Genomic DNA, 24,380 nt, shown 5'->3' on the forward strand with positions numbered 1-24,380 from the left:
AACCCAGCAATTACAAGCGAGTCAGTTTAACCTTGGTAGTGGGGAAGCTTTTAAAACAATAATCAGAGACAAAATTAACAGTCACTTGGACAAGCGTGGATTAATTAAGGAAAGCCAGCACGGATTTGTTAATGCCAAATCACGTTTAACCAATTTAATCAAGTTTTTTGATGAGGTAATAGAGGGGGTTGATGAGGGCAATTCGGTTGAGTGGTGCACACGGATTTCCAAAAGGACAAAGTGCCACATAATAGGCTTGCCAGCAAAGTTGAAGCCCATGGAATAAAAATAACAGTGGCAGGAAGGAATACAAAATTGGCAAAGTGACAGGAAAGAGAGAGTAGTGGTGAACGGTTGTTTTTCAGACTGGAGGAAGGTACACATTGCTGTTCCCCAGGGGTCGGTTCTACGAGCACTACTTTTCTTGATATAAATGACTTGGATGTGGGTGTACAGGGCATCATCTCAAAATTTGTAGATGACACAAAAGTTCAAAGCATAGTGAACAGTGAGGAGGATAGTGATAGATTTCAAGAGGACATAAACAGGCAGATTAAATTTAACACAAAAATGTGAAGTAATATATTTTGGTAGAATGAGGAGGAAATATAAACTAAAGAGTACAATCCTAAAAGGGGTGCTTGAACAGAGAGACCTAGGGGTATAGGTACTCAAATCGTTGAAGGTGGCAGGGCAGGTTGAGAAAGCAGTTAAAAATGCTTACGAGATCCTGGGGTTCATGAAGAGGTATAAAGTACAAAAATGTGGAAATTATGATGAATCTGTACAAAACACTGGTTTGGCCTAATTCTGGGCACCGCATTTTAGGATGCATGTGAAGGCTTTCGAGTGGGTGCAGAAAAGATTTGACGAGAATGATTCCAGGGATGAGGGACTTCAGTTACGTGGATAATCTGGAGAAGCTGGGGTTGTTCTCCTTAGACCAGAAAAGAGTGAAAGGAGATTTGATAGAGGTGTTCAAAATCATGAGGAGTCTGGACAGAGTAGATAAAGAGAAACTGTTCCCCATGGCAGAAAGGCCGAAAATCAAAGGACACAGATTTAAAGTGACTGGCAAAAGAACCAAATGCTACATAAGAAAAAGCTTTTTAACGCAGCGAGTAGTTAAGATCTAGAGTGCACTGCCTGAAGGGTGGTGGAGGCAGACTCAATCACGGCTTTCAACTATGGCTTGTGGAACGAGTTCCACATTCCAACCACTCTCTGGATAAAGAAGTTTCTCCTGAGTTCCCTATTGGATTTATTAGTGACAATCTTATATTTATGGTCTCTAAAATCCATGCCCACCTTTCCTGGAACTTCATGTTTGATTCCCTTCAATCTGGTTTCCGCCCCTGCCACAGTATTGAAACGGCTCTCATCAAAGTTACAAATCCTTTGTGATTATGACAAAGGTAAACTATTCCTCTTTGTCCTTCTCGACCTATCAGCAGCCTTTGACACAGTTGACTACTCCATCCTCCTCCAACGCCTCTTCACCATCATCCAGCTGGGTGGGACTGCACTTGCCTGGTTCCATTCTTATCTATGTAATCGTAGCCAGAAAATCACCTGCAATTGCTTCTCTTCCCACTCCCGCATCGTTACCTATGGTGTCCCCCAAGGATTTATCCTTGGCCCCCTTCTATTTCTCATCTCTATGTTGCCGGTTGGCGACATCATCCGAAAACACGGCATCAGTTTCCACATGTACTATGACACTCAGCTCTACTTGAAGGCACCTCAATCAGTGGCATTTTAGCTATTAGAGAAGATTGGATAAGCTGTTTTCTTTGGTACAGAGGAGGCTGAGGGGAGACTTGATTGATGTGTCTAAAATTATGAGGGGTCTAGATAGAATAGATAGGAGGAACCTATTTCCCCTAGCAGAGAGGTCAATAACCAAGGGGCATAGATTTAAAGTAATTGTTAGAAGGATTAGAGAAGAGCTGAGGAGAACATTTTTCACCCAGAGGGTGGTGAGGGTCTGGAATTCACTGCCTGAAAGGGTGGTAGAGGCAGAAACACTCTTCACATTTAAAATGTACTTGGGTATGCACTTAAAGTGCTGTAAACTGCAAGGCTACAGACCAAGAGCTGGAAAGTGGGATTAGGCTGGATTGATCTTTTTCGGCCAGCAGACACAATGGGTCAAATGGCCTCCTCCTGTGCCGTAACTTTCTATGATTCTATACCTCAACACATTTCTATCGATCCCTCCATGGTCTCTAAATTGTCAGACAGCTTGTCCGACATCCAGTACGAGATGAGCAGAAATTTTCTCCAATTAAATATTGGGAAGACCGAAGCCATTTTCTTTGGTCCCCGCCACAATCTGCGTTCCCTAGTCACCGACTCCACCCCTCTCCCTAGCATCTGTATGAGGCTGAACTAGACTGTTCGCAATCTAGGTGTCATATTTAACCCTGAAATGAGCTTCCGGCCACATATCCACAGCATAACCAAAACCACCTATTTCCATCTCTGTAACATTGCCCGTCTCCGCCCCTGCTTCAGCTCACCTGCTGCTGAAACCCTGAGCTATGTCTTTCTTACCTCTAGACTTGACGACTCCAACACACTCCTGGGCTGGTCTCCCACAATGTACCCTACGTAAGCTTGAGGTCATCTAAAGCTCGGCAGCCCGGGTCCTAACTCACACCAAGTCCCGCTCACCCATCACCCCTGTGCTCGCTGACCTACATTGGGTCCCGGTTAAGCAATGCCTCGATTTTAAAATTCTCATTCTGGTTTACAAATCCCTCCATGGCCATTGGTCCTCCGTATCTCTGCAATCTCCTCTGCCGGCTCCCCTCCCCACCACAACCCACCCCACCCTCTCTCTCCCTGCTCCTCCCACCCTCTCTCTCTCTCCCCCCTCCTCCCACCCTCTCTCTCTCTCCCCCCTCCTCCCACCCTCTCTCTCTCTCTCTCCCCCCTCCTCCCACCCTCTCTCTCTCTCTCTCTCTCCCCCCTCCTCCCTCTCTCTCTCTCCCCTCCTCCCACCCTCTCTCTCTCTCCCCCCTCCTCCTCCCACCCTCTCTCTCTCTCTCTCTCTCTCTCTCCCCTCCTCCCACCCTCTCTCTCTCCCCCCTCCTCCCACCCTCTCTCTCTCTCTCTCTCTCCTCCCTCCTCCCACCCTCTCTCTCTCTCTCCCCCCTCCTCCCACCCTCTCTCCCCCCTCCTCCCACCCTCTCTCCCCCCTCCTCCCACCCTCTCTCTCTCTCTCTCTCCCCCCTCCTCCCACCCTCTCTCTCTCTCTCCCCCCTCCTCCCACCCTCTCTCTCTCTCCCCCCTCCTCCCACCCTCTCTCTCTCTCTCCCCCCTCCTCCTACTCTCTCTCTCTCTCTCTCTCCCCCCTCCTCCCACCCTTTCTCTCTCTGCCCCCTCCTCCCACCCTCTCTCTCTCCCCCCCCCCTCCCACCCTCTCTCTCCTCCCACCCTCTCTCTCTGCCCCCCCTCCCACCCTCTCTCTCTCTCTCCCCCTCCCACCCTCTCTCTCTCCCCCTCCCACCCTCTCTCTCTCCCCCCCCTCCCACCCTCTCTCTCCCCCCCCTCCCACCCTCTCTCTCCCCCCCCTCCCACCCTCTCTCTCTCCCACCCTCTCCCTCTCTCCCCCCTCCCACCCTCTCTCTCCCCCCCTCCCACCCTCTCTCTCTCCCCCCCTCCCACCCTCTCTCTCTCTCCCCCCCTCCCACCCTCTCTCTCTCCCCCCCTCCCACCCTCTCTCTCTCCCCCCCTCCCACCCTCTCTCTCTCCCTCCCCTCCCACCCTCTCTCTCTCCCCCCCTCCCACCCTCTCTCTCTCCCCCCCCTCCCACCCTCTCTCTCTCCCCCCCCTCCCACCCTCTCTCTCTCCCCCCCCTCCCACCCTCTCTCTCTCCCCCCCTCCCACCCTCTCTCTCTCCCCCCCCTCCTCCCCACACCTCTCTCCCCCCCCTCCTCCCACCCTCTCTCTCCCCCCTCCTCCCATCGCTCGCTCTCGCTCTCTCTCTCTCTCGCTCTCGCTCTCGCTCCCTCTCCCTCTCTCTCGTCCCTAACTCTTCAACATACTCACACATGGCACATACTGCAGACACAGTCACTCTGTGACCGTCACCTTTATTACCGGGACCAAGGAGTGCTGGCCCTGCGAGGGACCTCCCCTTATATACCTGAATCTCCAGGTAAGGAGTGTCTCCCACAAGTACACCCCCTGTGGTCAAGGTGTGCATTTCTAGTAAGTATGTGCAGTGTACAGTGGTGACATGAGGGTTACAATTGTATAAGGGTTACAGTTGTATGCTGGTTACATACATGACATCACCACCCCCCTCAGGTCTTTTTGACTCAAAGGTTAAGTCTATCAGGCGGTCGACGCTCTCTCGTGGAGAGCCGCAGTTGAGGCTCTGGTGGCTGAGCTTTGGCATGCGTTTCTGTCAACTGAGGTGATTCCGGCCTGTCTGGGCTGGCCGAAGGGACTGTGCATGCTGGTGATTGTCCTTGTTGCTCATCCACTGGCAGTGGTGTGGTTGACATCTCATGCTCTTCTTCATGTTCATCGGTGTCTAGGCTGAACCTTTTCTTTACTTGGTCCAAGTGTTTGCGGCACATCTGCCCATTATTGAGCCTGACCACTATGACCCTGTTTCTCTCTTTACCAATTACGGTGCCCTCCAGCCACTTGGGTCCCAATGCATGGTTAAGTACAAATACCGGATCATCCATTTCTATACACCTCTCCCTTGAGTTACAATCGTGGCACTTGGTTTGGGACTGGCGATTGCCCTCAACAATGTCTGCCAGGGTTGGGTGGATGAGGGATAGCCACGTTTTGAGTGTACGTTTCATGAAGAGTTCCACTGGCGGAACTCCCGTGAGCGAGTGCGGCCGGGACCTATAGGCCAGCAGGAGGCGCGAAAGGTAGTACTGCAGAGAGGGTCCGTGGATGGGGAGCATGCCTTGCTTTATGACTTGGACCGCACATTCCGGCTGGCCGTTGGAAGCCGACTTGAACGGTGCCGTCTGGACATGTTTGATGCCATTACCCGACAAACTCCTGGAATTCATGGCTGGTGAAACACGGGCCATTTTCGCTGACCAGAATGTCCGGTAAGCTGTGGGTCGCGAAAACCGTGCGCAGGCTCCCCGCGGTGATGGATGTCGTGCACGAGTTTAATATGATGCACTCGATCCATTTCGAGTATGCATCGACAATTATCAAGAACATTGTTCCCATGAACGGGCCCGCATAGTCCACGTGAATGCGTGACTAAGGCTTGGTGGGCCAGGGCCACGGGCTGAGCGGGTCCTCCCTGGGGGCGTTGCCCAGCTGGGCACACGTCGTGCACCTGCGAACCCAGTGTTCCAGGTCTGATTCAATCCCCGGCCACCATACATGTGACCGGGCAATGGCCTTCATTAACACGATGCCAGGGTGCTCGCTGTGGAGTTCCCTGATGAATGCTTCCCTCCCCTTCTGGGGCATGACCACTCGGCTGCCCCATAGCAGGCAGTCGGCTTGGATGGAGAGCTCATCCATCCGTCTCTGAAATGATCTGACCTCCTCGGGGCATGCCCCGTGTATGGGCGCCCAATCCCCCTTCAGGACACATTTATTATCATGGATAGGAGGGGGTCCCTGTTGGTCCAGAGTTTGATCTGGCAGGCTGTGATAAGGGAGCCTGCGGTGTCAAAAGTCTCAATGGCAATGACCATCTCAGCGCTTTGCTCCGCCGCCCCCTCGGTGGTGGCCAGGGGAAGCCTGCTGAGCATGTCAGCGCAGTTTTCTGTGCCTGGCCAGTGCCGTATGATGTAGTCATACGCAGCCAGCATGAGAGCCCATCGCTGTATGCGAGCTGACGCATTTGCATTGACCGCCTTGCTGTCGGACAACAGAGAAGTTAATGGCTTATGGTCCGTTTCTAACTCGAACGGTCTGCTGAAAAGGTATTGGTGCATTTTTTTTCACACCATAAACGCAAGTGAGTGCTTCCTTTTCGACCATGCCGTACCCATGCTCTGCCTGGGAGAGCGACCTGGAGGCATAAGCCACCGGTTGGAGTTGGCCGTCTCCATTACCCTGCTGTAACACACACCCAACCCCGTATGATGATGCATCGCATGTTAAAACTATTTTTTTTACAGGGGTCATACAACATTAACAGTTTGTTCGAACAAAGCAGGCTCCACGCCCTGTTGAAAGCCCGTTCTTGACAGTCCCACCAAAACCATTCGCAACCCTTACGCAGGAGCACGTGTAACGGCTCCAACAATGTGCTTAAGTTTGGCAGGAAGTTCCCGAAATAGTTCAAAATTCCCAGGGGTGAGCGCAACTCCGATGTGTTACCGGACCAGGGCGCACGACGGATCGCCTCCGTTTTGGATTCTGTAGGCCGGATCCCATCTGCGGCAACCCTTTTGCCCAAAAACTCGACCTGAATGGCCAAAAACACACACTTGGCCTTCTTCAGCTGCAGGTCTACCCAGTCCAGTCGGCGTAGCACCTCCTTCAGGTTGTGGAAGTGTTCCTTGGTGTCTCGACCCGTTATAAGGATGTCATCCTGGAATACGATTGTGTCGGGAATGGGTTTCAGCAAGCTTTCCATGTTTCTCTGAAAGCTGGCAGCCGCCGAAAGGATGCCAAAAGGACACCTGTTGTAGATGAATAAACCCTTGTGCGCCGTGATGGTGGTCTGAACCTTGGATTCTTCAGCCAGTTCCTGAGTCATGTAGGCCGAAGTGAGGACCAATTTAGTGAACAGCTTGCCACCTGCCAAAGTGGCAAAAAGGTCCTCCACCCTCGGGAACGGGTATTGGTCCTGCAGGGAAACCCGGTTGATAGTGGCTTTGTAGTCACCACCGATCTTAACCGAGCCGTCCGCTTTAAGGACAGGAACAATGGGACTTGCCCAGTCGCTGAATTCAACGGGCAAAATTATGCCCTCTCTGAGCAGCCTGTCCAGTTCACTCTCTATTTTCTCACGCATCACGTACGGCACCGCTACTTTTGTGCCCTTCAACGTTCCGACACTGGGTTGAAACGGTGACCCAAATTTTTGTAGTACCTGTGAGCATGAGTTTCGCTCCACAGATGAAATGGTGTGCACATCCCCCCCCATTTCCAGTTCATCTCAGCTAGCCAGCTCCTTCCCAAAAGCGCGGGGCCATTTCCTGGAACAATCCAGAGTGGCAGCTGGTTCTGTGACCCATTGTGTGTTACCACCACGTTTGCACTGCCTAGCACTGGAATGATCTTTTGGGTGTACGTCCGAAGCTGCGTATTAATTCGTTCCAGTTTGGGCCTGCTAGCTCTGTGTGGCCAGAGTTTCTCAAATTGTTGTGCACTCATGAGGGACTGGCTTGTTCCCATGTCCAGCTCCATGCGCATCGGGATGCCATTCAATAAAACTTTCATCATCATGGGTGGCGTTTTGGTGTATGAGCTGTAGACGTCAACCACATGAACCCGCTGAACTTCAGCATCCATGGCTTTACCCCAGGCATTGTCCTGCACTGCAAGCCCCTCGCCTGATTCCTCTGTTTCATAGATTAGCCTCGCTACCGGCTGTTTGCAAACCCTAGCCAAATGTCCTCTGGCATTACAATTCCTTCAGACGAACTGCTGGAATTTGCAGCTTTTCGCATAATGTCTGCCCCCGCATCTCCAGCATTGGCTGAGATTGTTGTTCACAAAAGGACTGTTAGCAGGCATTCCTCTCTGATTGTTCCCTTTGTTTCTAAACACTCTGATGGTGGGTGTTAATGGTCCCCTAAATGGCGTGAATTGCCGCTCCCCTCTCCATTGTCCCTGTCGGGGGCCTACCTTACAGTCGGTTTCAGCTTGGGCAGTTACAAAATGCCTTTATCTGACTGCTGCAGTTTCAAAATGCCTTTGCCTGACTGCGAGATCTTGAACCGCATTTATCACGTTAATTCTTTGGTCCGTTGCCACGTTGGACCCAGGACTATTCGCGTAAATTAGCTTGGTCTCTTCTCCCCCAGCTATGAAAGTTTGAGCTAGCAATGCTGCCCCTTCTAGAGCTCTATGAGCTTCCTGAAGATCCCGGTATGGCTAATGCCCTGAATGAAAAAATCTCTTAACATCTCCCCCCTGCAGGCATCTGAGAACTTAGAGGCTGGCCAAGCGCTGCAAGTCTGCAACGAAGTCCGAGATGTTTTGCCCTTCCTGACATTGGTGTGTGCAGAACCGGTGCCGGGCCATGTGTATGCTGCTCGCCAGTTTTAAGTGTTCGCTGATCAGCTGGCTGAGCTCTTCAAAAGACTTGTCGGCCACTTTGTGGGGTGCGAGCAGGTCCTTCATCAGCGCATACATGTTTGTCCCACAGCTTGTTAGTAGATGCGCCCTCCGCTTGTCAGCCACATCCTCTCCCAGCCAGTCCTTCATGACAAAGGTCTGCTGGAGTCTCTCCACAAAATCGTCCCAGTCTTCACCCACAAAGTAACGTTCCTCTGAGCGACCGGTGGCCATCCTCTGGGTTCAGTGATTCCCATCGCCAGGTGTTGAGTCCTTAACTCTTAAACATAATCACACATGGCACATACAGCAGACACAGTCACTCTGTGACCTTCACCTTTATTACCGGGACCAAGGAGTACTGGCCCTACAAGGGACCTCCCCTTATATACCTGAATCTCCAGGTAAGGAGTGTCTCCCACAAGTACACCCACTGTGGTCAAGATGTGCATTTCTAGTAAGTATGTACAGTATGTAGTGGTTACATGAGGGTTACAATTGTATAAGAGTTACAGTAGTATGCTGGTTACATACATTCTCTCTCTTTTTTCTCTCTCCCTCTTTTTTTCTCTCTTTTTTTTCTCTCTCTCTTTTCTCTCTCTCTCTCTCTCTCTCTTCTCTATCTCTCTTTTCTTTCTCTCTCTCTCTCTCTCTCTCTCTCCCCCTCCCCTCATTAGTTAATAAAAAAAATTCTATCTTTGTCAATAAAAAAACATTTATTCAACAACTTTTGTGCCTTCTCTCTTAGTTACATTAGTTTTCAAACGTACAGTTTTTCATGCATGTTTGTTTGTTTATTCTGTCATTCTACCAGTACTTTTACTTTGCCAGTACTTTAAACTTTACTTAAACTAATTCAGATGATAGGCCAGTGCAGGAAAGACAACAAGGAAACCCCACGCAAATGAAACTTTTGATTAACCCTAACTGTAATTGAACATTTGAATATCCACAATTAATAGTTCATGCAAAGTGTTCATTAATGAGCTGCTGACGCAAAAGCTTAGCGGCCGTGGCTACTGGTGTTCGGGAAAGGTGTGGTGGTTCCGGTGCTAGATTGCCATGCTGATTAAGCTCCCCTATGTCCTCGCCCACGTCCTCTCCCGCCTCTTCATCCTCGCCGGCTGCCTCTTCTGTCTCATCTCCTTCTGGAGGTGGACCTGCAGCATAATCTGGCATTATTTGTCCTCTCTTTATAGCTAGGTTATGCAGCATGCAACACACCACAATAAACTCTGCTACCTGATCAGGGTGGTACTGCAGGCTGCCTCCAGAATGATCCAGACATCTGAAGCGCTGCTTTAGGACCCCAATTGTCTTTTCAACGATGTTGCGAATCGCTATGTGACTTTCATTATACCGTTTCTGTGCTTCAGTGACAGGATTACACAGAGGGGTCATCAGCCAACTGGCAAGGCCATATCCTTTATCCCCCAGCATCCAACCGTGACCTTCTGGCTGATTAACAAACAGGTTAGGAATAACACTTTCACGTAAGATGTGCGCATCATGGGTGCTGCCAGGAAATGTAGCATTCACTGTTAAAATTGTTTGGTTGTAGTCGACAACAAGCTGCACATTTAGTGAGTGGAACCCCTTTCTGTTATGAAACACCTCTGTGTTCTTTAAGGGTGCTTTCAGGGCAATGTGTGTGCAGTCTATTGCTCCCTGCACCTTGGGGAAGTCTGCTATTCTCGAGAAACCCAAAGCCCTCTCGGTCTGTGCCTCCCTGGTTGTTGGGAAGCTTATGAAGTGCATCCTGCGAGCGTGAAAGGTTTCAGTCACCTGTCGAATGCAGCAGTGTGTAGCGTGCTGATATAGCAGATGTCGCCAGCTGAAGCCTGAAAAGATCCCGATGCGTAAAAGATTAGGGCAGCAGTAACCTTCACCTCAACGGACAGTGTGGTTCTGATGGTGCTGCAAGGCTGCAGATCATCCTTGACGAGTTGAAATATCTCATCGATGACCTCCTTCCGGAATCGCAGCCTCCTAAGACAAGCATTTTCAGACAAGTTCAGGTAAGATTGCTTTTCCAAGTACCTTCGTTGGCTGTCCGGTCTCCTCCTCTGTCTTCGTCTCAGTCTACGCATTTCTCTGCCACCTCTTCGATTGATCCCGTCATGTATGTAACCTTTGTGTAACAACACTGCAATACTGTATATACGTAAGAAATGCACACCTTGCCCACAGGGAGTGAACTTGTGGGAGACACTCCTCACCTGGTCACCCAGGTATATAAAAAGGGAGGTCCCATGCAGGGTCATCACTTCTTGGTCCTGTGAATAAAGGTTCAGGTCATAGAGTGACCTTGTCCACAGAATGTTTCTCGTGTGGATTTGTGGTATTGTGGAAGGACTTTACATTGGCGACGAGAAGCGGGAATCATCGACCCACAAGAATGGCCACCGGCAGCACAGATGAACAGTACTGTGTTGGTGAGAACGGAGACGATTTCATTGAAAGGCTCCAGCAGAGTTTTGTCACAAAGGACTGGCTGGGAGACGCAGCGGCCGACAAGCGAAGGACTCATCTGCTGACCAGCTGTGGACCTAAGACTTACGCGTTCATGAAAGACCTGCTCGCACGCGAGAAGCCGGCGGACAAAACCTTCGAAGAGCTCAGCAAACTAATCGGTGAGCACCTCAAACCGGCGAGCAGCGTACACATGGCCCGACACAGATTCTATACACACCAACTCGGGAAGGACAGAGCATACCGGATTTCGTTACGGACCTCCGGTGCTTGGCCAGCCTGTAAGTTCACGAATGCCTGCAGTGGGGAGATGCTAAGGGATTTCTTTATTGAGGGCATCGGTCATGCTGGGATTTTCAGAAAGCTAATTGAGACCAAGGACTTGTCCTTGGAAGCGGCGACGTTGATCGCTCAGACTTTTATGGCGGGGAAGGAGGAAACCAAGATAATATACGCGCGCAATTCTACCTCCAATGGATCAGGGAGTCAGTATCATAAACGCGACACAGAGCCCCGCAGGCAGGCAAGGGCAGTTTGAGACACCCCAGGCAACAATAGACCCAAGAGTAAGTCTCCAACAGAGACAATGGCAGGCTGAATGGACATTTACGCCCCCGCCCCCCCCTCCAGTGGACAATGCGGCCTGGGATGGGGCCATTGACACCTACTAACAGGGTGCTCAAGAACAGTCAAAGGAACAATCAGTGAGGAATGCCTGGCAACAGCTCTTTTGTTCACAACAATGGGAATCTCAGTTCATGCTGGAGGTGTGGGGGAAGACATGCTGCCAGGACTTGCAGGTTTCAACAGTTCATCTGCCGAAATTGTAACCTCAGTGGCCATTTAGCCAGAATGTGCAGAAAGCCTGTAACCAGGCTAATATACGAGGCGGATGAACCAGATGAGGGGTCTGCAAGGTAGGATGACGCTTGGGATAAATCAATGGACAAGGAAGTTCAGCAGGTTCATGTGGCAAACATTCACAGCTCATATACCAAAACGCCACCTATGATGATGAAAGTCCGATTAAACAGCATCCCGGTACGCATGGAGCTGGACACGGGGCCAGCCAGTCACTCATGAGTGTTCAACAATTTGAAAAGCTGTGGCCACTCAAAGCCAGCAGACCCAAACTAGAACGCATTGAGACGCAATTACGGATGTACACCAAAGAAATCATTCGAGCTAGGCAGTGCAATGTTGGCGGTCACATACAATGGATCGGTGAACCGCCTGCTGCTCTGGATTGTCCCGGGCAATGGTCCCGCACTGTTGGGGAGGAGCTGGTTAGCTGAAATTAACTGGAAATGGGGGGATGTGCACGCCATGTCATCTGTGGAGCGAAGTCCATGCTCACAGGTCCTCCAGCAATTTGAGTCACTATTTCAGCCTGGCGTCGGGACATTCAAAGCGACCAAAGTGGTGATGCGCATCACCCCGGACGCCAGACCAGTGCACCACAAAGCCAGAGCTGTGCCATATGTGATGCGGGAGAAAATTGAGAGCGAGTTGGACCGGTTGCTGAGAGAGGGCATCATCTCGCCTGTTTAATTCAGCAACTGGGCAAGCCCCATCGTTCCCGCCCTAAAAGCAGATGGCTCAGTCAGGATCTGTGGCGACTACAAGGTCACTATCAACCGGGTGTTCCTATAAGACCAATACCCGCTCCCGGGAACCGAGGAATTTTTGTCACGCTGGCTGGCGGCCAACTGTTCACCAAGTTGGACCTCACCTTAACCTACATGACCCAAGAACTGGCCGACAAATCGAAACTACTGACCACCATCACCACGCACAAGGGCCTGTTTGTTTACAAGTGTCTGTTTGGCATTCGATCAGCGGCCGCGATTTTTGAAAGAAACATGGAAAGCCTGCTCAAATCCATCCCTGGAACAATCGTATTTCAGGACGACACCCTTATCACCGGTCGTGACACCGAGGAACACCTCCACAACCTGGAGGAGGTGCTACGCCGACTGGATCGGGTAGGCCTGCGACTCAAGAAGTCTAAGGTTGCGTTTTTGGCTCCCGAGGTCGAGTTTCTGGGCAGAAGGGTTGCTGCAGATGGGATTCGGCCTACCGAATCCAAAACTGAGGCGATTCAACGAGCGCGCAGGCCCTGCAACACATCGGAGTTGCGTTCATTTCTGGGACTCTTGAACTATTTCGGGAACTTTCTGCCGAACTTAAGCACATTGTTGGAGCCGCTACACGTGCTCCTGCGTAAGGGTTGTGATTGGTTTTGGGGTGACTGTCAGGAACGGGCTTTCAAAGTAGGCGGAACCTACTTTGCTCAAATAAGTTGTTGACCCTGTACGACCCCCATAAGAAATTGGTTCTGACATGTGATGCATCGTCCTATGGGGTTGGATGCGTGTTGCAGCAGGGTAACACTGAGGGCCCACTATAACCTGTAGCTTATGCCTCCAGGTCGCGCGCTCAAGCTGAACGGGGTTATAGGATGGTTGAGAAGGAAGCACTCGCATGTGTCTATGGGGTGAGAAAGATGCATCAGTACCTTTTTGACAGGAGGTTCGAATTAGAAACGGACCACAAGCCGTTAGCCTTGCTGTCTGACAGCAGGGATGTTATCAATGCCAACGCATCAGCTCGCATACAGCGATGGGTTCTCACACTTGCTGCATATGACTGCACCAGCCTGGCACGGAAAATTGCGCTGACGCGCTCAGCAGGCTTACACTGGCCACCACCACGGGGGCAGCGGAGCAAAGCGCTAAGATCGTCATGGCTGCCGATGCCTTTGACAGCGCAGGCTCCCCCATCACAGCCCGCCAGATCAAAATCTGGACCAACAGAGATCCCCTCCTATCCTTGATTAAGAAATGTTTCTTGACCGGTGATTGGGCACCCGCACACGGAGCCTGCCCTGAGGAGGTTGGGCCGCTTCACAGACGGATGGATGAGCTCTCCATCCAAGCCGACTGCCTATTATGGAGCAACCGGGTAGTCATGCCCCAGAGGGGCAGGGAAGCATTCGTCAGGGAACTCCACAGCGAGCACCCGGGCATCATGCTGATGAAGGCCATTGCCCGGTCACATGTGTGGTGGCCGGGAATTGATTCAGACCTAGAACACTGTATTCGCAGGTGCACGACATGTGCCCAGCTAGGTAATGCCCTCAGGGAGGCCCCGCTCAGCCCGTGGCCCTGGCCCACCAGGCCATGGTCACGTATTCACGTAGACTACGCGTGCCCGTTCATGAGAAAAATGATTCTCATTGTGGTTGATGCACTCGATTCATTTCGAGTACGCATCATTTTGAATTTGTGCACGATATCCACCATCGTGGAGAGTCTGCGTGCGGTCTTTGCGACCCACGGCTTGCCAGACTTCCTTGTTAGCGATAATGGCCCATGTTTCACAAGCTACAAATTCCGGGAGTTCATGCCGGGTACTAGCATTAACCATGTCAGGACAGCACCGTTCAAGCTGGCCTCCAATGGCCAGGCGGAACGTGAGGTCCAAATCATAAAGCAAGGCATGCTCCGGATTCAAGGACCCTCCCTTCAATGCCGCCTATCGCGCCTCCTGCTGGCCTATAGGTCTCCACCGCACTCGCTCACGGGGGTCCCACCTGCGGAGCTACTCATGAAACGAACACTCAAAACTCGGTTGTCCCTCATTCATCCAGTCCTGTCTGACATTGTTGAGGGCAAGCGCCAGTCCCAAAACGAGTACCATGACCGAAATTCAAGGGGGAGATGTATAGAAATTGATGACCCGGTATTTGTTCTCAATCACGCTTTGGGGCCCAAATGGCTCGAGGGTACTGTAATAGACAAAGAGGGGAATAGGGTCATAGTGGTTAAACTTAACAATGGGCAGATATGCCGCAAGCATCTGGACCAAGTGAAAAAAAGGTTCAGCATGGACACTTAGGAACCTGAGGAAGATCATGAGATGGTATTCACACCACCACCAGTGAACGAGCAACAAGAACATTCAGCAGCATGCACAGTCCCGGTGGTCAGCCCGGAACCACGCATACCAAGGCTCAACAACCAGAGCCTCAATTGCAGCGCTCCATGCGAGAGTGCAGACCACCCAAGAGACTTAACCTATCATCCCAATAAGATGTTGAGGAGAGGTGATGTCATGTATGTAACCTTTATGTAACAACACTGTATATACATAAGAAATGCACACCTTGACCACAGGGGATGAACTTGTGGGAGACACTTCTCACCTGGTCATCCAGGTATATAATAAAAGGAGGTCCCACACAGGGTCATCACTTCCTGGTCCTGTGAATAAAGGTTCAGGTCATGGAGTGACCTTGTCCACAGAATGTGCCTCGTGTGGATTTGTGGTATTGTGTAAGGACTTTACACATCCTTTCAGTAACCAATGTGTGAGCAATTGCAGTTAAAGGCAGGGAAAGCATGGGCCCCATCATTATCGATTAATTACTTTCACTAATTTTAATAATCTCTCTACTCTATACTCTCATCGCTGTACTCTGCATTCTCTGTACTCTCTACGCTGTATACCAGTCAGTTTGATAGGCCCCAACAATATCAGTAAATAACTTCACTATGTAAAAACTATTTACAAAATAATTTCAATTATATAAAAACTATTTACCAGAAATAACGTGATAATACCTATTTATATTCCCTGTCCCAATATTCTGAGTATAATTATCTTCAATTTAACTCTCTAAGGGCCCAAGTTTCGGGCCGCGCCGAGAACGGCGCAGCCCCGACCTGGACGCCCGTTTTTCGCGCTCGAAAGTGCACCGAAAAAATACTTGCATATTCTCCGGCTCCCTGCAGGTCTTCAGCAGCTTGCCGCGGTGTGCACAGAACAGTGGGGGGGGGGGGGGCAGAGCAAGAGATTCACGGCGATTCTACAAGTAGTGGGGGGCGGGGCTAATTTAAATAAGGCAACGTCGTGCCGGCAACCCTGCGCGTGCGCGTTGGAGCGCGCGCGCGCGCGCACGCGCAGTGGCATATAAACAATGGCACTCGGCCATTTTTAAAGGGACTAGAGGAAAAGTGAAGATTTGTCTCATGGACCCCTGACCGAACAGCCTCAGTCTTCACAGCTCGGAGGCTTCTGCTGCCGCCGCTGTGGCTTAACGCCAACCCTATCCCCTGGCCGAATGGCCTCCGTCCCCTTCGCAGCTCGAAAGCTGCTTGCTGTTTCTTCGGCTGCCGTCCAGACACTGATGGAAGTAAGGCCTGCCTGAAGCACCGCAGCTCGAAGCCTGATGCTGTTTCACACAGGTAGGAACATGGAATATTTCATCTTTGCTTTGTTTATAAATTTTTATTCAGGTTGGATCTTTATTTGTATAAGTATGACTGTTGAATGATTGTCGAATTTAATTACTTCTCTTCACCCCTCCCGCCCCGTTCCCTACGCCTAATTTGTAACCTACGCCTGATCTGTAAAGTGTATGCAAAGTTTTTCTGAGCGTACAAAAATCTTCACTTACTCCATTCTGTTCGTTTGGAGTAAGTTTTCACTGCCTAAACTTTCAAAAAAGGCATAAGTGGCCGGACACGCCCCCTTTTGAAAAAAAAATTCTGTTGCAAAGTGAAACTGTTCTAACTGACTAGAACTGGAGCAAACTAAATGCCGAGAATTGAAATTTCTAAGATACTCCATTCTAAACCAGTTGTTCCAAAAAAACAGGAGCAACTCAAGCCGAAACTTGGGGCCCTTAATAACTCTCAACTAATTCTCCACCCTTCTGAAACGCAGCTGAAACTTCAAGTGAAGGTCTCACTCTTTTATTTGAAATATTCACACTTAGATGAAATCTTGCTCTTTTGCTTTTTCTTCTGTATAGAATCATAGAATCATAGCAGTTTACAGCACGGAAGGGGGCCATTTCAGCCCATCATGTCTGTGCCGGCCAACAAGGGGCTCTCCAGCCTAATCCCCCTTTCCAGCTCTCGGTCCGTAGCCCTGCAGGTGACGGCACTTCAAGTGCACATCCAAGCACTTTTTAAATGTGGTGAGGGTTTCCGATGGGCCGTGATCTTATTGAATGTCGGAGCAGGGTCGAGACGCCAAGTGGCCGACTCCTGCTCCTATTCCTTCTATCCTCATACGGACATTGAGGGACGGGTGGAGACTAGGCAGTCCATGCCGTCCCACGATATTGTGCATCGCAACATAGGCACTCTCCACCCCACCCGAAATCCTGCCGATCTCCTGCCAGAGGGACAAAACCCTCAACAGGCAAGAGTGCGAGGGCGGGGCTGGCAGAGGGAGGCGAGGGATGCCCAGGTGAAGACATGGAGGGATGTGTAGAGGAGGATATCAATATTAACGTTGGTGCCCAGGGAGACAGTGTAGGCCAGTGAGGCCAGGAGTAATGGGCAAGGGGGAAGAAGATGCAGATGGCGGGGTTTTGGGCAAGTTGGAGCTGATGGAGGATGAACATTTAGAAAGAAATAAGGTTTGAGTATGGGGTGGGGATTGTGAACTTTTGGGCCTGGGTGGGTGAGGTGGGCATCTTTGCAAAAGACATCACCGCCCCTAGCAACAGGCTTCTTATTGGCGGAGCCAGCCACGTCACTCAGCGCGGCCCAGCCCCTCTCCTAACCCGCGCAGGTTATGCTAATTATGCTAATCATGTCCTCGCGCTCCCTCCCCCAACCGTTGAGAGCAGGGAGCGGGCGGGCGCACTCCATCCAGACTGATTGACAGGGCGGCAGCCAATAGCAAGGCGGGGGAATTGTGAAGTACAGTGCATTTCGGCCAATGGCGAGCGGGGCACGAGGGAGGAGGGAGGGGAAACAAGCGACGGCGTTATTCTCCCCGGAGCGCCGCTCAGTGCGGCAGTCAAATGGGGAGAGAGTGGCCACTGGTGTGATGGCGGGGTGATAGAGAGAGGTGAGAGTGAAGGGGATGTTCTCCGGTCCTCAGTGACCATGCCGCGCATTGAGCACCACGCTTATCAATCTGAAGGTACTCGATCAAATTCCTTGTCGAAATCATTCGGGCCTCTTGTCTATATTTTGGACCATCACTGTTCAAGACACCTTAAATTTTAAGCATTTAAATCAGTATTTGGCCAATGAGTGTTATTTGCTTTTCCAACCAAAGCTGCCACAACTGTCACAGTTTTTGGATTTTTATGCTAGGTATTTTCATGGGCTCAGTGTTAGCAGTCATTTCTGTAAGTGGACCTCACATTCCCTACAACCTGGAGTGTACCTTTTCCTGTCCACTATCTAGCTAAATGATTGCTTGACCCAGGATCATAAAAGGAACCCTTACTCCATACACTGGCAACAAGAATATAATACGTGTTTCTTTACAGAAGGTGGACTGAATAAACAATACCAAGAAAAGACAAGTTTAAAAACAAGTGGTACATCTGTCTAAGAGATGTGAACGGAATGTAGTTTCACACTGAAAATATGTATTTCCCTATACCTACAGACTCAAGAAAAGAATAAAAGGTGCAACATACTTTTCCTCTAAACATAGGCCCTAAAATAGAAAATTTATACTAGCTTAACCCTTCGAGGCTAAGCTGGCTCAGGATTTAAAGTACACACAGCCTTTGGATGATTTTTGTAAATGCCACACAAGCTCTGGGACTGGACCTGCCTCTACAGACCGACAGAAGTTTATACCACAAAAGGCCATTCGGTCCATGTCTGCCAGTTCTTGGCTAGGTAATTCCACAAACCCATTGTCCTACTTTCCCCTATAACAATGCATCATCCTCTACTTCAAATTTCTATAATCTGATTTTCACTTAAAAGACCCAACAGTCTCTGCCATTCACCAGGGCAAAACGTTCCATGCTCTGGCAACTTCCCACATGAAAAGATTTCTCCAAACCTCTATCCTCAGTCTCGGTGACAAATTTAAACTGATGAGCTCTGGTCAGTCACCCACCAATCAGAGAAAAGTCTTTCCAATATCACTAATTATTGGGTTACAGTAGAGTAGTTGTTATGCCACTAGACTAATATTCAAGAGGCCTGGACTAATATTTAATAAACTGCAAGTTTAATTCACAGCATGGCCATTTGACTATTTGAAGTCAGTTTAAAAATCTGGAAATAAAAAGTGGTTATCAGTAAGAGTGACCATGAATTTGTCAGATTGTCAACAAAACCCAACTGCCTCACTGATATCCTTCAGGGAAGGAAATCTGTCGTCTTATACAGTCTGGTCTTTATAGGACACATCATTGTGTTTGAATCAACTGGCCTTTGAAGTATCCTACCAAGCCACTTAGTTATATCCAACCCAGAAGGCGGCCCACCACCACTTTCTCAGGTCAGTTAGGGATCGGCAAAAATTGCTGGCCTTGTCAGCGATGCCCACATCCAAAGAAATAATTTTAAAAATCTCTCTTAAATCCACTCATAATTTTAAAAAACTCATTAAATCTCCTTAGCTTTCTCTTCTCTAGCAGATATAGTTTTAAGTATCTTAGGTTTGTCCTCATAACTATATTGGCTCAGATTTTTCAGTAAAACTAACAGTGAGGCTATCAGTTATATCAGAGGCCACCATTACTATGGAGTAAATCGGGCAGCAACTTCCAGCATCTGCACCTGCAGTTAAAATGCGGAAATCAGGAAGTTGCTGTCAGAGCTGCCCTGCTCCTCCACAAGCTTCCCTGTCGGTGTATCTCGCCAAGAGATTCAGCATTGAAATACATGGAATGTCATGAAGTTGCTGTACTTCGGCAATATATACACACTGAACTCGCCAGAAAGGTTATGGCTAGTCCATTCAAGTTTAAGTAAATATTTAACGACATGCAAGTCTTGATTATGACCAGACAACCTCTCTGACACTGAAAATGAACTTTTATAGGTGTGGTAACTAATTTCTTCAGATTTTAATTATCGGAGTGATTATTTGCACTAGTTTTTTTTGAGCATCCTACTGTGCCTGTGCGCCCTGGACTCCGCCTCCGACGCTTATGCGCCACCGCCCACTGGACACCACCCCATCCTCCCGCGCACGTGCAGACTCCTCGAACCCAACATTGGAAGTCAGGCACATATACTGGAGCTGTGCCGTGTGGAGCTGCGCCGCGTGTGTCTAGCTATGGATTATCTCCAGGACTTTTGTCCAGAATATCACTGCAATTATCAACACGAACATCTTCGCGACCTTCTGTGGTAGAAGGTGGGAGAGCGAGAGAGAGACTGAGAGGGGAGAGAGACTGGGGGAGAGAGAGGGGAGAGAGAGAGAGACTGGGGTTGGGGGACGGGGGGGGCGAAGAGAGAGAGAGACTGGGGCTAAGGAGAGGAGAGGAGCGAGAGAGAGAGAGAGAGACTGGGGTTGGGGGACGGGGGGGCGAAGAGAGAGAGAGACTGGGGCTAAGGAGAGGAGAGGAGCGAGAGAGAGAGAGAGACTGGGGATAAGGAGAGGAGAGAGAGAGACTGAGGTGAGGGAGAAGGGAAAGAGAGAGAGAGAGAGAGAGAGACTGAGGGGAGGGAGAAGAGGAGGGCGAAGGACTGGGTGCGGGGCGAGGGGGCCAAGGCGAGGGCGAGAGACCGGGGGACTCGGGGAAGAGGCATCACGTTTTTCCAACCCCACCCCTTTACAGCCACAACCATTTTCTCAGAAAGCTCGGTGCATGTGTCACTATTCACTTCACACCCAATCAACCTATTAACAATCTAACCCACACCCAATGTCCCATCTATGGGGCGGCGGGCGGGGGCAGGATGAGGTCAGGAGCTTGGGCTGGGATGGGTCAGGAGCTTGGGCTGGGATGGGGCAGGAGCTTGGGCTGCTCTATCTTGTCGAGAGATGACAGTCGGAATGGCTCAAATTACGCTGCAAAGCCACTGAGAACTTGGGCAGGGTGGTTCTAATTAGACATTCCAGAGAAACTGCTCGGTGTGTCTTAGCCTCCAAGGGGACCAATCAACAATCAGGTCATGTGATCATGGAGAGCCAATCAGAGCATGTTGTATTGCAAATATGCGCATCCTTTAATTATTGTTAGAGATTTGGAAAACAATTTTAATGGCGCAGAAATTCTGCTTTCTCCTTCCCGAGGGCATTCGACAGGATTTTAGAGAAAAAATGTGCACCTACCTGAAGCTGCTGCACCCGCTCGAGTTCCCGATCCGCGGGCCTCCTCTCCCTGCGCGCGCAAGTCTAAAACTCCTATTATTATGAATGAGAAACCCCCCAAAATACTAATAAAAAATAGAAAATGTACACTACATATTTAAGATTCATTTAAATTAAAATTATTGTCTCATAAAAAAAATAGTTTCCCAATTTTTAAAAACGTTTTTTTGATTATGCCTTAAAATAAACATACCGTAGTGAGGAGGGTTTTAAACAATAAAACCTGTTTTCATAACTTTATTTTAATATGTTTTTGTGTGTTTTAAAACACTTGCTCCAGTAAAAGTAGGCTATGCACCTGTTTTTTCAGGCGCAAGATTTGTGAGGACATTTGCTGGACAAGATATGCGTAAATATCGCAATCTTGCACGTACAAATGTCCTCGCTCCAGCTTGACGGATCGGAAAAGCCGGTTTACAGCACATGCGCATTGCGTGCTAAAAAAACGGCTTTTCCAATGCCTTCCCGGGCTCGTAGAAACTTTGTACGGGCCCAGGGATGTCTGAATTTCTACTCCAGTTTTTTTTTAAACTTTTTCTTTCTCTTAATCCCATCTTTCTTTCCCTGTCTTAATTTTGCTTTCTGTACATGAATTGACATTGAATTAAATATTCTAACTTACACTTACTGGTTTAGACTCTGCATGGCTAAGTATCTGACTGGTTGAAGACACATGCTGTTGCTTGTCCTCTTCAGATCCCATGTAGAGTGCGCCCCTCTGAAATTGTTCTCTAATTACCATAAGTCATCGCGCAAAAGCCCACTAAAAGTCTGTATAAGTCATCGCGCAGAAGCCCACTAAAAGTCTGTATAAGTCACCGCGCAAAAGCCCACTAAAAGTCTGTGGGCAGCTGTGAGAGTAACGGACAGCGAGTGTCATTTGTTCACCACTGACCATAAAATCTGGGCCAGAGAATATATACTCCGATTCCCTGTATTTGCTTTCAAAAGATATTACCTCACACTTAACCACATTAACATAGAAACATAGAAAATAGGTGCAGGAGTAGGCCATTCGGCCCTTCTAGCCTGCACCGCCATTCAATGAGTTCATGGCTGAACATGAAACTTCAGTACCCCCTTCCTGCTTTCTCGCCATACCCCTTGATCCCCCGAGTAGTAAGGACTTCATCTAACTCCCTTTTGAATATATTTAGTGAATTGGCCTCAACTACTTTCTGTGGTAGAGAATTCCACAGGTTCACCACTCTCTGGGTGAAGAAGTTTCTCCTCATCTCGGTCCTAAATGGCTTACCCCTTATCCTTAGACTGTGACCCCTGGTTCTGGACTTCCCCAACATTGGGAACATTCTTTCTGCATCTAACCTGTCTAAACCCGTCAGAATTTTAAACGTTTCTATGAGATCCCCTCTCATTCTTCTGAACTCCAGTGAATACAAGCCCAGTTGATCCAATCTTTCTTGATAGGTCAGTCCCGCCATCCCGGGAATCAGTCTGGTGAACCTTCGCTGCACTCCCTCAATAGCAAGAATGTCCTTCCTCAAGTTAGGAGACCAAAACTGTACACAATACTCCAGGTGTGGCCTCACCAAGGCCCTGTACAACTGTAGCAACACCTCCCTGCCCCTGTATTCAAATCCCCTCGCTATGAAGGCCAACATGCCATTTGCTTTCTTAACCGCCTGCTGTACCTGCATGCCAACCTTCAATGACTGATGTACCATGACACCCAGGTCTCGTTGCACCTTCCCTTTTCCTAATCTGTCACCATTCAGATAATAGTCTGTCTCTCTGTTTTTACCACCAAAGTGGATAACCTCACATTTATCCACATTATACTTCATCTGCCATGCATTTGCCCACTCACCTAACCTATCCAAGTCACTCTGCAGGCTAATAGCATCCTCCTCGCAGCTCACACTGCCACCCAACTTAGTATCATCTGCAAATTTGAAGATACTGCATTTAATCCCCTCGTCTAAATCATTAATGTACAATGTAAACAGCTGGGGCCCCAGCACAGAACCTTGCGGCACTCCACTAGTCACTGCCTGCCATTCTGAAAAGTACCCGTTTACTCCTACTCTTTGCTTCCTGTCTGACAACCAGTTCTCAATCCACATCAGCACACTACCCCCAATCCCATGTGCTTTAACTTTGCACATTAATCTCTTGTGTGGGACCTTGTCGAAAGCCTTCTGAAAGACCAAATATACCACATCAACTGGTTCTCCTTTGTCCACTTTACTGGAAACATCCTCAAAAAATTCCAGAAGATTTGTCAAGCATGATTTCCCTTTCACAAATCCATGCTGACTTGGACCTATCATGTCACCATTTTCCAGATGCACTGCTATGACATCCTTAATAATTGATTCCATCATTTTACCCACTACTGAGGTCAGGCTGACCGGTCTATAATTCCCTGTTTTCTCTCTCCCTCCTTTTTTAAAAAGTGGGGTTACATTGGCTACCCTCCACTCCATAGGAACTGATCCAGAGTCAATGGAATGTTGGAAAATGACTGTCAATGCATCCGCTATTTCCAAGGCCACCTCCTTAAGTACTCTAGGATGCAATCCATCAGGCCCTGGGGATTTATCGGCCTTCAATCCCATCAATTTCCCCAACACAATTTCCCGACTAATAAAGATTTCCCTCAGTTCCCCCTCCTTACTAGACCCTCTGACCCCTTTTGTATCCGGAAGGTTGTTTGTATCCTCCTTAGTGAATACCGAACCAAAGTACTTGTTCAATTGGTCCGCCATTTCTTTGTTCCCCGTTATGACTTCCCCTGATTCTGACTGCAGTGGACCTACGTTTGTCTTCACCAACCTTTTTCTCTTTACATACCTATAGAAACTTTTGCAATCCGCCTTAATGTTCCCTGCAAGCTTCTTCTCGTACTCCATTTTCCCTGTCCTAATCAAACCCTTTGTCCTCCTCTGCTGAGTTCTAAATTTCTCCCAGTCCCCAGGTTCGCTGCTATTTCTGGCCAATTTGTATGCCACTTCCTTGGCTTTAATACTATCCCTGATTTCCCTAGATAGCCACGGTTGAGCCACCTTTCCCTTTTTATTTTTACGCCAGACAGGAATGTACAATTGTTGTACTTCATCCATGCGGTCTCTAAATGTCTGCCATTGCCCATCCACAGTCAACCCCCTAAGTATCATTCGCCAATCTATCCTAGCCAATTCACGCCTCATACCTTCAAAGTTACCCTTCTTTAAGTTCTGGACCATGGTCTCTGAAATTACTGTTTCATTCTCCATCCTAATGCAGAATTCCACCATATTATGGTCACTCTTCCCCAAGGGGCCTCGCACAATGAGATTGCTAATTAATCCTCTCTCATTACACAACACCCAGTCTAAGATGGCCTCCCCCCTAGTTGGTTCCTCAACATATTGGTCTAGAAAACCATCCCTTATGCACTCCAGGAAATCCTCCTCCACCGTATTGCTTCCAGTTTGGCTAGCCCAATCTATGTGCATATTAAAGTCACCCATTATAACTGCTACACCTTTATTGCATGCACCCCTAATTTCCTGTTTAATGCCCTCCCCAACATCCCTATTACTGTTTGGAGGTCTGTACACAACTCCTACTAA

At 49.1% G+C, this 24,380-nt stretch overlaps 1 protein-coding gene across 10 annotated transcripts in view; it reads left to right on the forward strand.

Annotated features, from left to right (window-relative positions):
* Window positions 1-24,380, forward strand: part of LOC139275001 (zinc finger protein 462-like) — a 189,675-nt gene that overhangs the window by 97,353 nt on the left and 67,942 nt on the right. For 5 of the 10 annotated variants that reach the window (XM_070891840.1, XM_070891842.1, XM_070891847.1 and 2 more), the window contains 2 exons: window positions 9,612-9,708; window positions 18,008-18,149. The exons of 2 other annotated variants lie outside the window; for them this stretch is intronic. The gene's annotated coding sequence lies outside the window, so the exon portion shown is untranslated. The remainder of the gene's footprint in view (window positions 1-9,611; window positions 9,709-18,007; window positions 18,150-24,380) is intronic. 3 more of the 10 variants (XM_070891844.1, XM_070891846.1, XM_070891841.1) reach the window with 1 other exon arrangement.

This window comes from Pristiophorus japonicus, chromosome 10 (genome assembly GCF_044704955.1).
Source record: "Pristiophorus japonicus isolate sPriJap1 chromosome 10, sPriJap1.hap1, whole genome shotgun sequence".
Classification (NCBI taxonomy): Eukaryota; Metazoa; Chordata; class Chondrichthyes; family Pristiophoridae; genus Pristiophorus; species Pristiophorus japonicus.